We start from the raw sequence: 12,134 nt of genomic DNA, 5'->3' as shown, positions 1-12,134 counted from the left end.
CTGAAAGCATTTCCACTAAGATCAGGAACAAGACAAGGTTGCCCACTCTCACCACTCTTATTCAACATAGTTTTGGAAGTTTTAGCCACAGCAATCAGAGAAGAAAAGGAAATAAAAGGAATCCAAATCGGAAAAGAAGAAGTAAAGCTGTCACTGTTTGCAGATGACATGATCCTATACATAGAGAACCCTAAAGATGCTACCAGAAAACTACTAGAGCTAATCAATGAATTTGGTATAGTGGCAGGATACAAAATTAATGCACAGAAATCTCTGGCATTCCTATATACTAATGATGAAAAATCTGAAAGTGAAATCAAGAAAACACTCCCATTTACCATTGCAACAAAAAGAATAAAATATCTAGGCATAAACCTACCTAAGGAGACAAAAGATCTGTATGCAGAAAATTATAAGACACTGATGAAAGAAATTAAAGATGATACAAATAGATGGAGACATATACCATGTTCTTGGATTGGAAGAATCAACATTGTGAAAATGACTCTACTACCGAAAGCAATCTATAGATTCAATGCAATCCCTATCAAACTACCACTGGCATTTTTCACAGAACTAGAACAAAAAATTTTGCAATTTGTATGGAAACACAAAAGACCCCGAATAGCCAAAGCAATCTTGAGAACGAAAGAAGGAACTGGAGGAATCAGGCTCCCAGACTTCAGACTATACTACAAAGCTACAGTTATCAAAACGGTATGGTACTGGCACAAAAACAGAAAGATAGATCAATGGAACAGGATAGAAAGCCCAGAGATAAACCCACGCACATATGGTCACCTTATCTTTGACAAAGGAGGCAGAAATGTACCATGGGGAAAGGACAGCCTATTCAATAAGTGGTGCTGGGAAAACTGGACAGCTACATGTAAAAGTATGAAGTTAGATCACTCCCTAACACCATACACAAAAATAAGCTCAAAATGGATTAAAGACCTAAATGTAAGGCCAGAAACTATCAAACTCTTAGAGGAAAACATAGGCAGAACACTCTATGACATAAATCACAGCAAGATTCTTTCTGACCCACCTCCTAGAGTAATGGAAATAAAAACAAGAGTAAACAAATGGGACCTAATGAAACTTAAAAGCTTTTGCGCAGCAAAGGAAACCATAAAGAAGACCAAAAGACAACCCTCAGAATGGGAGAAAATATTTGCAAATGAAGCAACTGACAAAGGATTGATCTCCAAAATTTATAAGCAGCTCATGCAGCTTAATAACAAAAAAACAAACAACCCAATCCAAAAATGGGCAGAAGACCTAAATAGACATTTCTCCAAAGAAGATATACAGAGTGCCAACAAACACATGAGAGAATGCTCAACATCACTAATCATGAGAGAAATGCAAATCAAAACTACAATGAGATATCATCTCACACCAGTCAGAATGGCTATCATCAAAAAATCTAGAAACAATAAATGCTGGAGAGGGTGTGGAGAAAAGGGAACCCTCTTACACTGTTGGTGGGAATGTAAATTGATACAGCCACTGTGGAGAACAGTATGGAGGTTCCTTAAAAAGCTACAAATAGAACTACCATATGACCCAGCAATCCCACTACTGGGCATATATCCTGAGAAAACCATAATTCAAAAAGAGTCATGTACCAAAATGTTCATTGCAGCTCTATTTACAATAGCCCAGAGATGGAAACAACCTAAGTGTCCATCATCGGATGAATGGATAAAGAAGATGTGGCACATATATACAATGGAATATTACTCAGCCATAAAAAGAGACGAAATTGAGCTATTTGTAATGAGGTGGATAGACCTAGAGTCTGTCATACAGAGTGAAGTAAGTCAGAAAGAGAGAGACAAATACCGTATGCTAACACATATATATGGAATTTAAAAAAAAAAAATGTCATGAAAAACCTAGGGGTGAAACAGGAATAAAGACACAGACTTACTAGAGAATGGACTTGAGGCTATGGGGAGGGGGAAGTGTAAACGGTGACAAAGCGATAAAGAGGCATGGACATATATACACTACCAAACGTAAGGTAGATAGCTAGTGGGAAGCAGCCGCATAGCACAGGGAGATCAGCTCGGTGCTTTGTGACCGCCTGGAGGGGTGGGATAGGGAGGGTGGGAGGGAGGGAGACGCAAGCGGGAAGAGATATGGGAATATATGTATATATATAACTGATTCATTTTGTTGTGAAGCTGAAACTAACATACCATTGTAAAGCAATTATACTCCAATAAAGATGTTTAAAAAAAAAAAAAAAAATCTTCCAACGAACAAAAGCCCAGGACCAGATGGCTTCACAGGAGAATTCTATCAAACATTTAGAGAAGAGCTAACACCTATCCTTCTCAAACTCTTTCAAAATATAGTACAGAGAGGAACACTCCCAAACTCATTTTACGAGGCCACCATCACCTTGATACCAAAACCAGACAAGGATGTCACAAAGAAAGAAAACTACAGGCCAATATCACTGATGAACATAGATGCAAAACTCCTCAACAAAATACTAGCAAACAGAGTCCAACAGCACATTAAAAGGATCATACACCATGATCTAGTGGGGTTTATTCCAGGAATGCAAGGATTCTTCAATGTACGCAAAACAATCAATGTGATAAACCATATTAACAAATTGAAGGAGAAAAACCATATGATCATCTCAATAGATGCAGAGAAAGCTTTTGACAAAATTTAACACCCATTTATGATAAAAACCCTGCAGAAAGTAGGCATAGAGGGAACTTTCCTCAACATAATAAAGGCCATATATGACAAACCCACAGCCAACATCGTCCTCAATGATGAAAAACTGAAAGCATTTCCACTAAGATCGGAACAAGACAAGGTTGCCCACTCTCACCACTCTTATTCAACATAGTTTTGGAAGTTTTAGCCATAGCAATCAGAGAAGAAAAGGAAATAAAAGGAATCCAAATTGGAAAAGAAGAAGTAAAGCTGTCACTGTTTGCAGATGACATGATACTATACATAGAGAATCCTAAAGATGCTACCAGAAAACTACTAGAGCTAATCAATGAATTTGGTAAAGTAGCAGGATACAAAATTAATGCACAGAAATCTCTGGCATTCCTATACACTAATGATGAAAAATCTGAAAGTGAAATCAAGAAAACACTCCCATTTACCATTGCCACAAAAACAATAAAATATCTAGGAATAAACCTACCTAAGGAGACAAAAGACCTGTATGCAGAAAATTATAAGACCCTGATGAAAGAAATTAAAGATGATAGAAATAGATGGAGAGATATACCATGTTCTTGGATTGGAAGAATCAACATTGTGAAAATGACTCTACTGTGCAAAGCAATCTACAGATTCAATGGAATCCCTATCAAACTACTACTGGTATTTTTCACAGAAGTAGAACAAAAATTTCACAATTTGTATGGAAACACAAAAGACTCCGGATAGCCAAAGCAATCTTGAGAACGAAAAACGGAGCTGGAGGAATCAGGCTCTCTGACTTCTGACTATACTACAAAGCTACAGTAATCAAGACATTATGATACTGGCACAAAAGTAGAAAGATAGATCAATGGAACAGTATAGAAAGCCCAGAGATAAGCCCACGCACATATGGTCACCTTATCTTTGATAAAGGAGGCAGGAATGTACAGTGGAGAAAGGACAGCCTCTTCAATAAGTAGTGCTGGGAAAACTGGACAGGTACATGTAAAAGTATGAGATTAGATCACTCCCTAACACCATACACAAAAATAAGCTCAAAATGGATTAAAGACCTAAATGTAAGGCCAGAAAGTATCAAACTCTTAGAGGAAAACATAGGCAGAACACTCTATGACATAAATCACAGCACGATCCTTTCTGACCCACCTGCCAGAGAAATGGAAGTAAAACCAAAAATAAACAAATGGGACATAATGAAACTTCAAAGCTTTTGCACAGCAAAGGAAACCATAAACAAGACCAAAAGACAACCCTCAGAATGGGAGAAAATATTTGCCAATGAAGCAACTGACAAAGGATTAATCTCCAAAATTTATAAGCAGCTCATGCAGCTTAATAACAAAAAAACAAACAACCCAATCCAAAAATGGGCAGAAGACCTAAATAGACATTTCTCCAAAGAAGATATACAGACTGCCAACAAACACATGAAAGAATGCTCAACTTCATTAATCATTAGAGAAATGCAAGTCAAAACTACAATGAGATATCATCTCACACCAGTCAGAATGGCCATCATCAAAAAATCTAGCAACAATAAATGCTGAAGAGGGTGTGGAGAAAAGGGAACCCTCTTGCACTGTTGGTGGGAATGTATATTGATATAGCCACTGTGGAGAACAGTATGGAGGTTCCTTAAAAAACTACAAATAGAACTACCATATGACCCAGCAATCCCACTACTTGGCATATATCCTGAGAAAACCATAATTCAAAAAGTCATGTACCAAAATGTTCATTGCAGCTCTATTTACAATAGCCCAGAGATGGAAACAACCTAAGTGTCCATCATCGGATGAATGGATATAGAAGATGTGGCACATATATACAATGGAATATTACTCAGCCAGAAAAAGAAATGAAATTGAGCTATTTGTAATGAGGTGGATAGACCTAGAGTCTGTCATACAGAATGAAGTAAGTCAGAAAGAGAAAGACAAATACCGTATGCTAACATATATATATGGAATTTAAGGAAAAAAAATGTCATGAAGACCCTAGGGGTAAGACAGGAATAAAGACACAGACCTACTAGAGAATGGACTTGAGGATATGGGGAGGGGGAGGTGTAAGCTGTGACAAAGCGAGAGAGAGGCATGGACATATATACACTACCGTACGTAAGGTAGATAGCTAGTGGGAAGCAGCCCCATAGCACAGGGAGATCAGCTTGGTGCTTTGTGACCGCCTGGAGGGGTGGGATGGGGAGGGTGGGAGGGAGGGAGACGGAAGAGGGAAGAGATATGGGAACATATGTATATGTGTAACTGATTCACTTTGTTATAAAGCAGAAACTAACACACCATTGTAAAGCAATTATACTCCAATAAAGATGTAAAAAAAAAAAAAAAAAAAAAACACATTCGTAGATCAAAGAGTAGTGTATTCTCTCCCCAGATCTCTGGTTTGGCATGATTACCAATACCATTCAGATAAAGTATACTTAAATTATAAAATATTAGTAATATATGCAACAGGTATGAAAAATTATGCTAAAGAGAACCAACACATTGAATCCATGTCCAGAATAAGAAACAAAGCATTATTGTTACCTCTGATGCTCCTTTGAGATCCTCCGCACTTCCATCCCCTCCCTTCACTCTGAAATTATGTCTTTTTCATACTGGTAATTTTCTTTATGGATTCATACATATGCACCTTAAACAATATATATCTAGCTGAGTAATATTTCATTGTATGTATGTATCACATTTTGTTTATTCATTCATCTAAATAAAAATGTGTATTTGGATTTTTTCTTCCTTTGATCTATTGTAAATAGTGCTTCTATGAACATTCACGTCCAAGTATTCATTTAAGTATCTATTTTCATTTCTCCTGGAAATACACTCAGGAGTGGAATTGCTTGGTAATATGGTAATTTTATGTTTAACTTTCTGAGAAACCACCAATTTTTTCACAGCAGCTGCACCATTTTAAATTCCCAACAGCAATGTATGGTGCCAATTTATTCATATCTTCACCAACACTTGTTATTATCTGTTGCTGTTGTTTTTCAATAGTAGCCATCTTAATGGGTATAAATTGATGTCTCATTGTGGTTTTGATCTTTGTCCAATTTTTAATTGTGTTGTTTGTTTTTTTGTTGTTAAGTTGTAAGAGTTCTTTATGTGGTCCTGCTGTTAAGCCCCCATCAGATATGTGAATTGCAAATATTTTCTCACATTCTATAGGTTGGCTTTTCACTTTCTTGATAATGTTCTTTTTATGTACAAAAGTTTTTAATTTGATGAAGTCCAGTTTGTCTATTTGTTTCTTCTGTTGCTCTTACTTTTGGTGTCATATCTGAAATCCATTGCCAAATACAAATACAAGAGAAGAATTACCTCTATGTTTTCTAGAATTTTATAGTTTTTGATCTTATATTTAGGTCTATAATCATTTTTGAGTTAATTTTTTATATGGGTTAAGGTAGAAGTCCAAGTTCATCCTTTTGCATATGGATATTCAGTTGTACTAGTACCATTTATTAAAGAGGCTATTCTTTCCCTCCTTGAAGGGCATTGACACCCTTGTCAAAAATCAACTGGACAAAGATGTATGCATTTATTACTGGACTCTCAGTTATCTTTTTGTTATTTTGTTTTGTTTTGGTTTTTTTGCAGTACGCTTGTCTCTCACAGTTGTGGTCTCTCCCGTTGCAGAGCACAGGCTCCGGACGCGCAGGCTCAGTGGCCATGGCTCACGGGCCTAGCTGCTCCGTGGCATGTGGGATCTTCCCGGACCGGGGCACGAACCCGTTTCCCCTGCATCGGCAGGCGGACTGTCAACCACTGTGCCACCAGGGAAGCCCTGGACTCTCAGTTTTATTCTATTGGTCCACCTGTCTATCCTTATGCCAGTACCACAGTGTTCTTGGTTATTGTAATATATTTTGAAATCAAGAAGTGTGATGCCTCCAGCATGGTTCTTCTTGCTCAAGATTGCTTTGGCTATTCAGCGTCTTTTATGGTTCTGCATAAAATTTAAAAAATATTTTTCTATTTCTGTAAAAAATGATAGTAGGATTTTGATAGAGGTTACACTGAATCTGTAGATCACTTAGCATAAAAGTGACATTTTAACAATATTAAATATTTCATCTCTTTGGTTAAGTTAATTCCTAAGTATTTTATTCTTTTTCTTACTATTGGGAATGTAATTGTTTTCTTAATTTCCTCTTTGGATAGTTTGTTGTTTTTGTATAGAAATGTGACTTACTTTTTTATGTTGATTTTGTATTCTGCAAATTTGCTGAACTCATTTATTAGTTCTAAAAGTTTTGTTGTTGTTGTTGAGTATTTAGGATTTTCTACATATATGACCATGTCATCTGCAAACAGAGAAAATTTTACTTCTTCCTTTCTAGTTTGGTTGCTTTTTAATGTTTCTTTTTCTTGTTTAATTGCTCTGGATAGGACTTCCTGTACTATGCTGAATAGAAGCATTGACAGGTGTGAGGTGCTATCTCATTGTGGTTTTGATTTGCATATCTCTGATGATTAGCAATGTTGAACGTTTTTTCATGTACCTGTTGGCCATCTGTATATCTTCTTTGGAAAAACATCTATTCAGGTCTTCTGCCCATTTTTAACCAGGTTGTTTGGTTTTTTTAAAATATTGAGTTGTATGAGTTGTTTATATAATTTTGGATATTAACCCCTTTTTGGTCATATCATTTGCAAATATTTTCTCCCATTCAATAGGCTGTCTTTTCGTTTCATCATGGTTTCCTTTGCTGTGCAAAAGCTTTTAAATTGAATTAGGTTCCATTTGTTTATTTTTGCCTTTGTTTCTTTGCCTTAGGAGACATAACAAAAAAAATATTGCTGTGATTTATGTCAAAGAGTGTTCTGCCTACACTCTCTTCTAGGAGTCTTATGGTTTCAGGTCTTACATTTAGGTCTTTAATCCATTTTGAGTTTATTTTTGTATATGGTATGAGGAAATACTCTAATTTTGTTCTTTTATATGTAGATGTCCAATTTTCCCAGCACCCTTTATTGAAGAGACTGTCTTTTCTCCATTATATATTCTTGCCTCCTTTATTATATATTAATTGCCCATAGATGTGTGGGTTTTTTTCTGGGCTCTCTATTCTGTTCCATCGATCTATGTTTCTGCTTTTGTGCCAGTACCATACTGTTTTGATTACTGTGGCTTGGTAGTATAGTCTAAAGTCAGGAGTGTGATACTGACAGCTTTCTTCTTTTTCTCAAGATCTTTTTGGCAATTTGGGGTCTTTTATGGACATTTACATTTTAGGATTATTCTAGTTCTGTGAAAAATGTCATGGGTATTTTGATAGGGATTGCGTTAAATCTGTAGATTGCTTTGGGTAGTATGGACCTTTTATCAATATTAATTCTCCAATCCAAGAACATGGGACAACTTTCCATTTCTTTGTATCATCTTCAATTTCCTTCATCAGTGTTTTGTCAAAAAACAGTCAGTTGTTTCTTTATTGATTTTCTGTCTAGGTGTTCTGTCCATTATTGTAAGTGGGATATTGAAGTCTCTACTATTATTGTATTGTTGTCAATTTCCCCCTTCAGATCTCTTGGTATTTGCTTTATACATTTAGGTGTTCTGATGTTGGATATGTACATATAATTGCTATATCTTCTTGTTAAATTGACCTTCTATCATTATATAATGACCTTCTTTGTCTATAGAGACAGTTTTTGACTTAAAGTCTATTTTGCCTAATATAAGTGTAGCCAACCCTGCTGTTTTTGGTCACCATTTGCATAGGATATCTTTTTCCATTCCTTCACTTTCAGCCTACGTATATCTTTAAATCTAAAGTGAGTCCCTTGTAGAGAGCATATTGCTGGATTTTATTTTTTAATTCATTCAACCACTTTTTGTTTTCTGACTGGAGAATGTCTTAGTCCATCTTGTCTCTTATAACAAAGTGCCACAGATTGGGTGGTTTATAAACAAAAGAAATTAATTTCTCACAGTTCTGGAGGCTAGAAGTTAAGATCAGGGAGCCAGCATGGTCATGTGGGGACCCTCTTCTGGGTGACAGACTTCTCGTTGTATCCTCACATGACAGAAGGGATAAGGTACTTATCTCAGGCTTTTTTTTATATAAGGACATTAATTTCATTCATGAGGGTGGACCCATCATGACCTAATCACTTTCCAAAAGCCCCAGCTCTAATACCATCACATAAGGCATTAGGATTTCAACATATGAATCTTGGAGGGAAATAAACATTCAGACCACAGCATTATGTCTCTGGCTCCCCCCCAATTCATGTCCATTTTGCTTACAAAATATGCTCATTCCATCTCTACAGTCCCCAAAGTCTTAATGTCTTCTAACATTAACTCAAAAGTCCAAGTTTAAAGTCTCATATACATATCCCCTGAATCAGATGTGCATGAGACTCAAGGTACGATTCATTCTGAGGTAAATTGCTCTCCAGCTATGAACCCATGAAATGAAACAAGTTATGTGCTTCCAAAATACAATGGCAGGACAGGCAATAGGGTAAACTCTCCCAGTCCTAAATGGAGAAATAGGAAAGAAGGGGGTGGCAGGGCCCAAGCAGGTCCAAACCCAACGAGGCAAACATCAAATCTTAAGGCTTGAGAATAATCTTTCACCTTATACTCTGCGTGCCAGAGCCCCTGGGATATGGGAATGACCTCTCGTGCACACTGCGGCATCCCTGCCCCACAGCTTTGCTGGGGGCCGTCCAGGGAGCAATTCTCACTGCCTTGATTTGCATGCTTGCAGCTCTCCCTGTCTGGAATTGCATACCAGTGGCTCTACTGATTTGGGGTCATGGGAGCAGCCACACCCTCATGGCTCCATTGGGCATTTCCCTGGCAGGGGCTCTCTGCAGTAACCTCATCCACTCTGTGGTCTTCTGCCTAGGCTGGATGCCCACAGCTCTAGACAGCTCCATTCTTTGACAGCTAGGCAGAGGCAGCCTTGCCCAAGGGCTCTGCTGGGCAGGGGTCTGGCCTCCATAGCTTTGGTAGCATTGCTCCCATGGCTTTGGGTGGCACCACTCACACAGCAATGGGCAAGAATTGGTCTGTTAAAACTGAAGTGATAGATTCCCACCTTTTGATACCAAGGAAGAAGGCTTAATGAGCTCTAAATCGTCTTTGGGGTCCTTCCTCCCTTGTCTTAAAGAATATCACATATCCATAGCTCAATAGCTCTATGAGCCCGTCCTATAAAGTCTAAGAAGTCTGACTGCTTTCCTTCATTCCTTCCTATCTCCTTCCCTGTTAGTTCAAATGGGCTGTTTTCCTTCTGGGTGGCAATAGTCATTATTCAGACTGTTCAAAAAGCTTACATGTAGGGACTTCCCTGGTGGCGCCGTGGTTAAGAATCCGCCTGCTAATGCAGGGGACACAGGTTCAAGCCCTGGTCCGGGAAGATCCCACATGCCGCAGAGCAACTAAGCCCATGCGCCACAATTACTGAACCTGTGCTCTAGAGCTCGCGAGCCACAACTACTGAGCCTGCGTGCCACAACTACTGAAGTCCGTGCGCCTAGAGCCCATGCTCCACAACAAGAGAAGCCACTGCAATGAGAATCCCACGCACCACAATGAAGAGTAGTCCCTGCTTGGCGCAACTAGAGAAAGCCTGCGTACAGCAACGAAGACCCAACGCAGCCAAAAATAAATAAACAAAATAAATTTATATTAAAAAAAAGTTTACATGTAGTTCTGACACTGTATCAACTGTATTTGGAATGTAATTTGAGGCTTTTCCCAGAATATTTATTTAAACTGCCAGATGTAACTTTTTTCCTTCTAAACTTTGCCTGAAAACGTCATAATGAAAGATACTTATGTTGCACAAAGTTTGTGAGTTAAAAACCAAAATGCCCATGCTATTTTGAAACAGAGGACTAAAGAAGGAGAACATACATACAAGACATCAAGATTTATAGAAAAGCAAATAGCAACCACTAAAGCCAGAGTATGATCAACAGATAAATGAATAAACAGGATGTGGTATGTATTTTCCAACAATGCAATATTATTCAGACTTAAAAAGAAATGAACTGCAGAAATTAACATAACATTGTAAATTAACTATACTTAAATTAAAAAAATTAAAAAAAAGAAATGAAATTCTGATACATACTTCAACATGGATTGAACCTTGAAGACATTATGCTAAGTCAAATAAGCCAGACATAAAAGAACAGATATTGCATAATTCTATTTACATGAGGTACATAGGACAGTCAAATTCATAAAGAAAGTAATATGGTGATTACCAGGGGCGGGAGGAAGGGAAAATGAGGAATTATTGTTTAATGGTTATAAAGTTTTAGTTTGGGATAATGAAATGCTCTGGACATGAATAGGGGTGATGGTTGCACAAGAGTGTGAATGTACTTAATGCCACTGAACTGTACACTCAGAAATGGTTAAATGGTAAATCTTATGTTATTTATATTTTATCACAGTTTTTAAAAATGGATGGTATGGGTGCAAGGATGGACAACCAGGCCAATAGGAAAAGAAAGTGAGCACAGAAACAGACCCCCTGGAATGTTGGTATATGATATTAAACGTTAAAATCAGTGGGGAAAGAGTGGACTAGCCAATGAACAGTGCTGGACAACTGGTCCCTGATATGGTAAAAGATAAAATTCCATCCCTAGCTCATCACACATGAATTAAATTACAGTTGAATCCCACTATCAAACTATGAAAGGCCAAATTTAAAGATTTCAGAAAAAAATATAGATGGTGGTATCTGTGCGCATCGGTAAAAATAGATCTCTTGAACATAGTGTACAAAGCTGTATTAGCTTCCTCGGGCTGCTGAACCAAAGTGCCACAGACTGGGTGGCTTTCAACAACAGAAATTTATTCTCTCATGGTTCTTGAGGCCAGGAGTCCAAAATCAAGGTGTCGGTAGATTTCTGAGGCTATGGGTAGAATATTTTCTTGTCTTCTGAACTTCTGATGATGGCCGTCAATCCTTGGAGCTCCTTGCTTGCAACTCCCTCACTCCAATCTCTGCCTCTGTTGCCACATGGAGTTTTCCCTGTGTGTCCCTGTTCCTGTTTCCAAATTTCCTTCTTTAAATAATGAGGACACCAGTCACATTATACAATATTAAGGACCCAGTCTATTCCACTATGACCTCATCTTTACTAATTATATCTGCAACCAACTTCTTTCCAAATAAGGTCACATTCTGTGGTACTGGGGAGGAGGACTTCTACATACCTTTTGTGGGGACACAATTCAACCTATAACAAAAGCATTAACTATAAAGGAAAGGACTGATATATTTTAATCACATTATATAAAAAGTGAGTAGTTTCTTTCTTTCTTCAGTAACACATGTCAGATAAACAATACCATGAAAAAGAGATTAGAATTCCTTTTCCCCATCATTAGTAATCTTGTTACTATAAAAC

Source organism: Aethalodelphis obliquidens, unplaced genomic scaffold, assembly GCF_003676395.1.
Source record: "Aethalodelphis obliquidens isolate GAN/ISIS:26980383/991018 unplaced genomic scaffold, ASM367639v1 scaffold1, whole genome shotgun sequence".
Classification (NCBI taxonomy): Eukaryota; Metazoa; Chordata; class Mammalia; order Artiodactyla; family Delphinidae; genus Aethalodelphis; species Aethalodelphis obliquidens.
Note: the sequence above shows the minus strand (reverse complement) of the source record.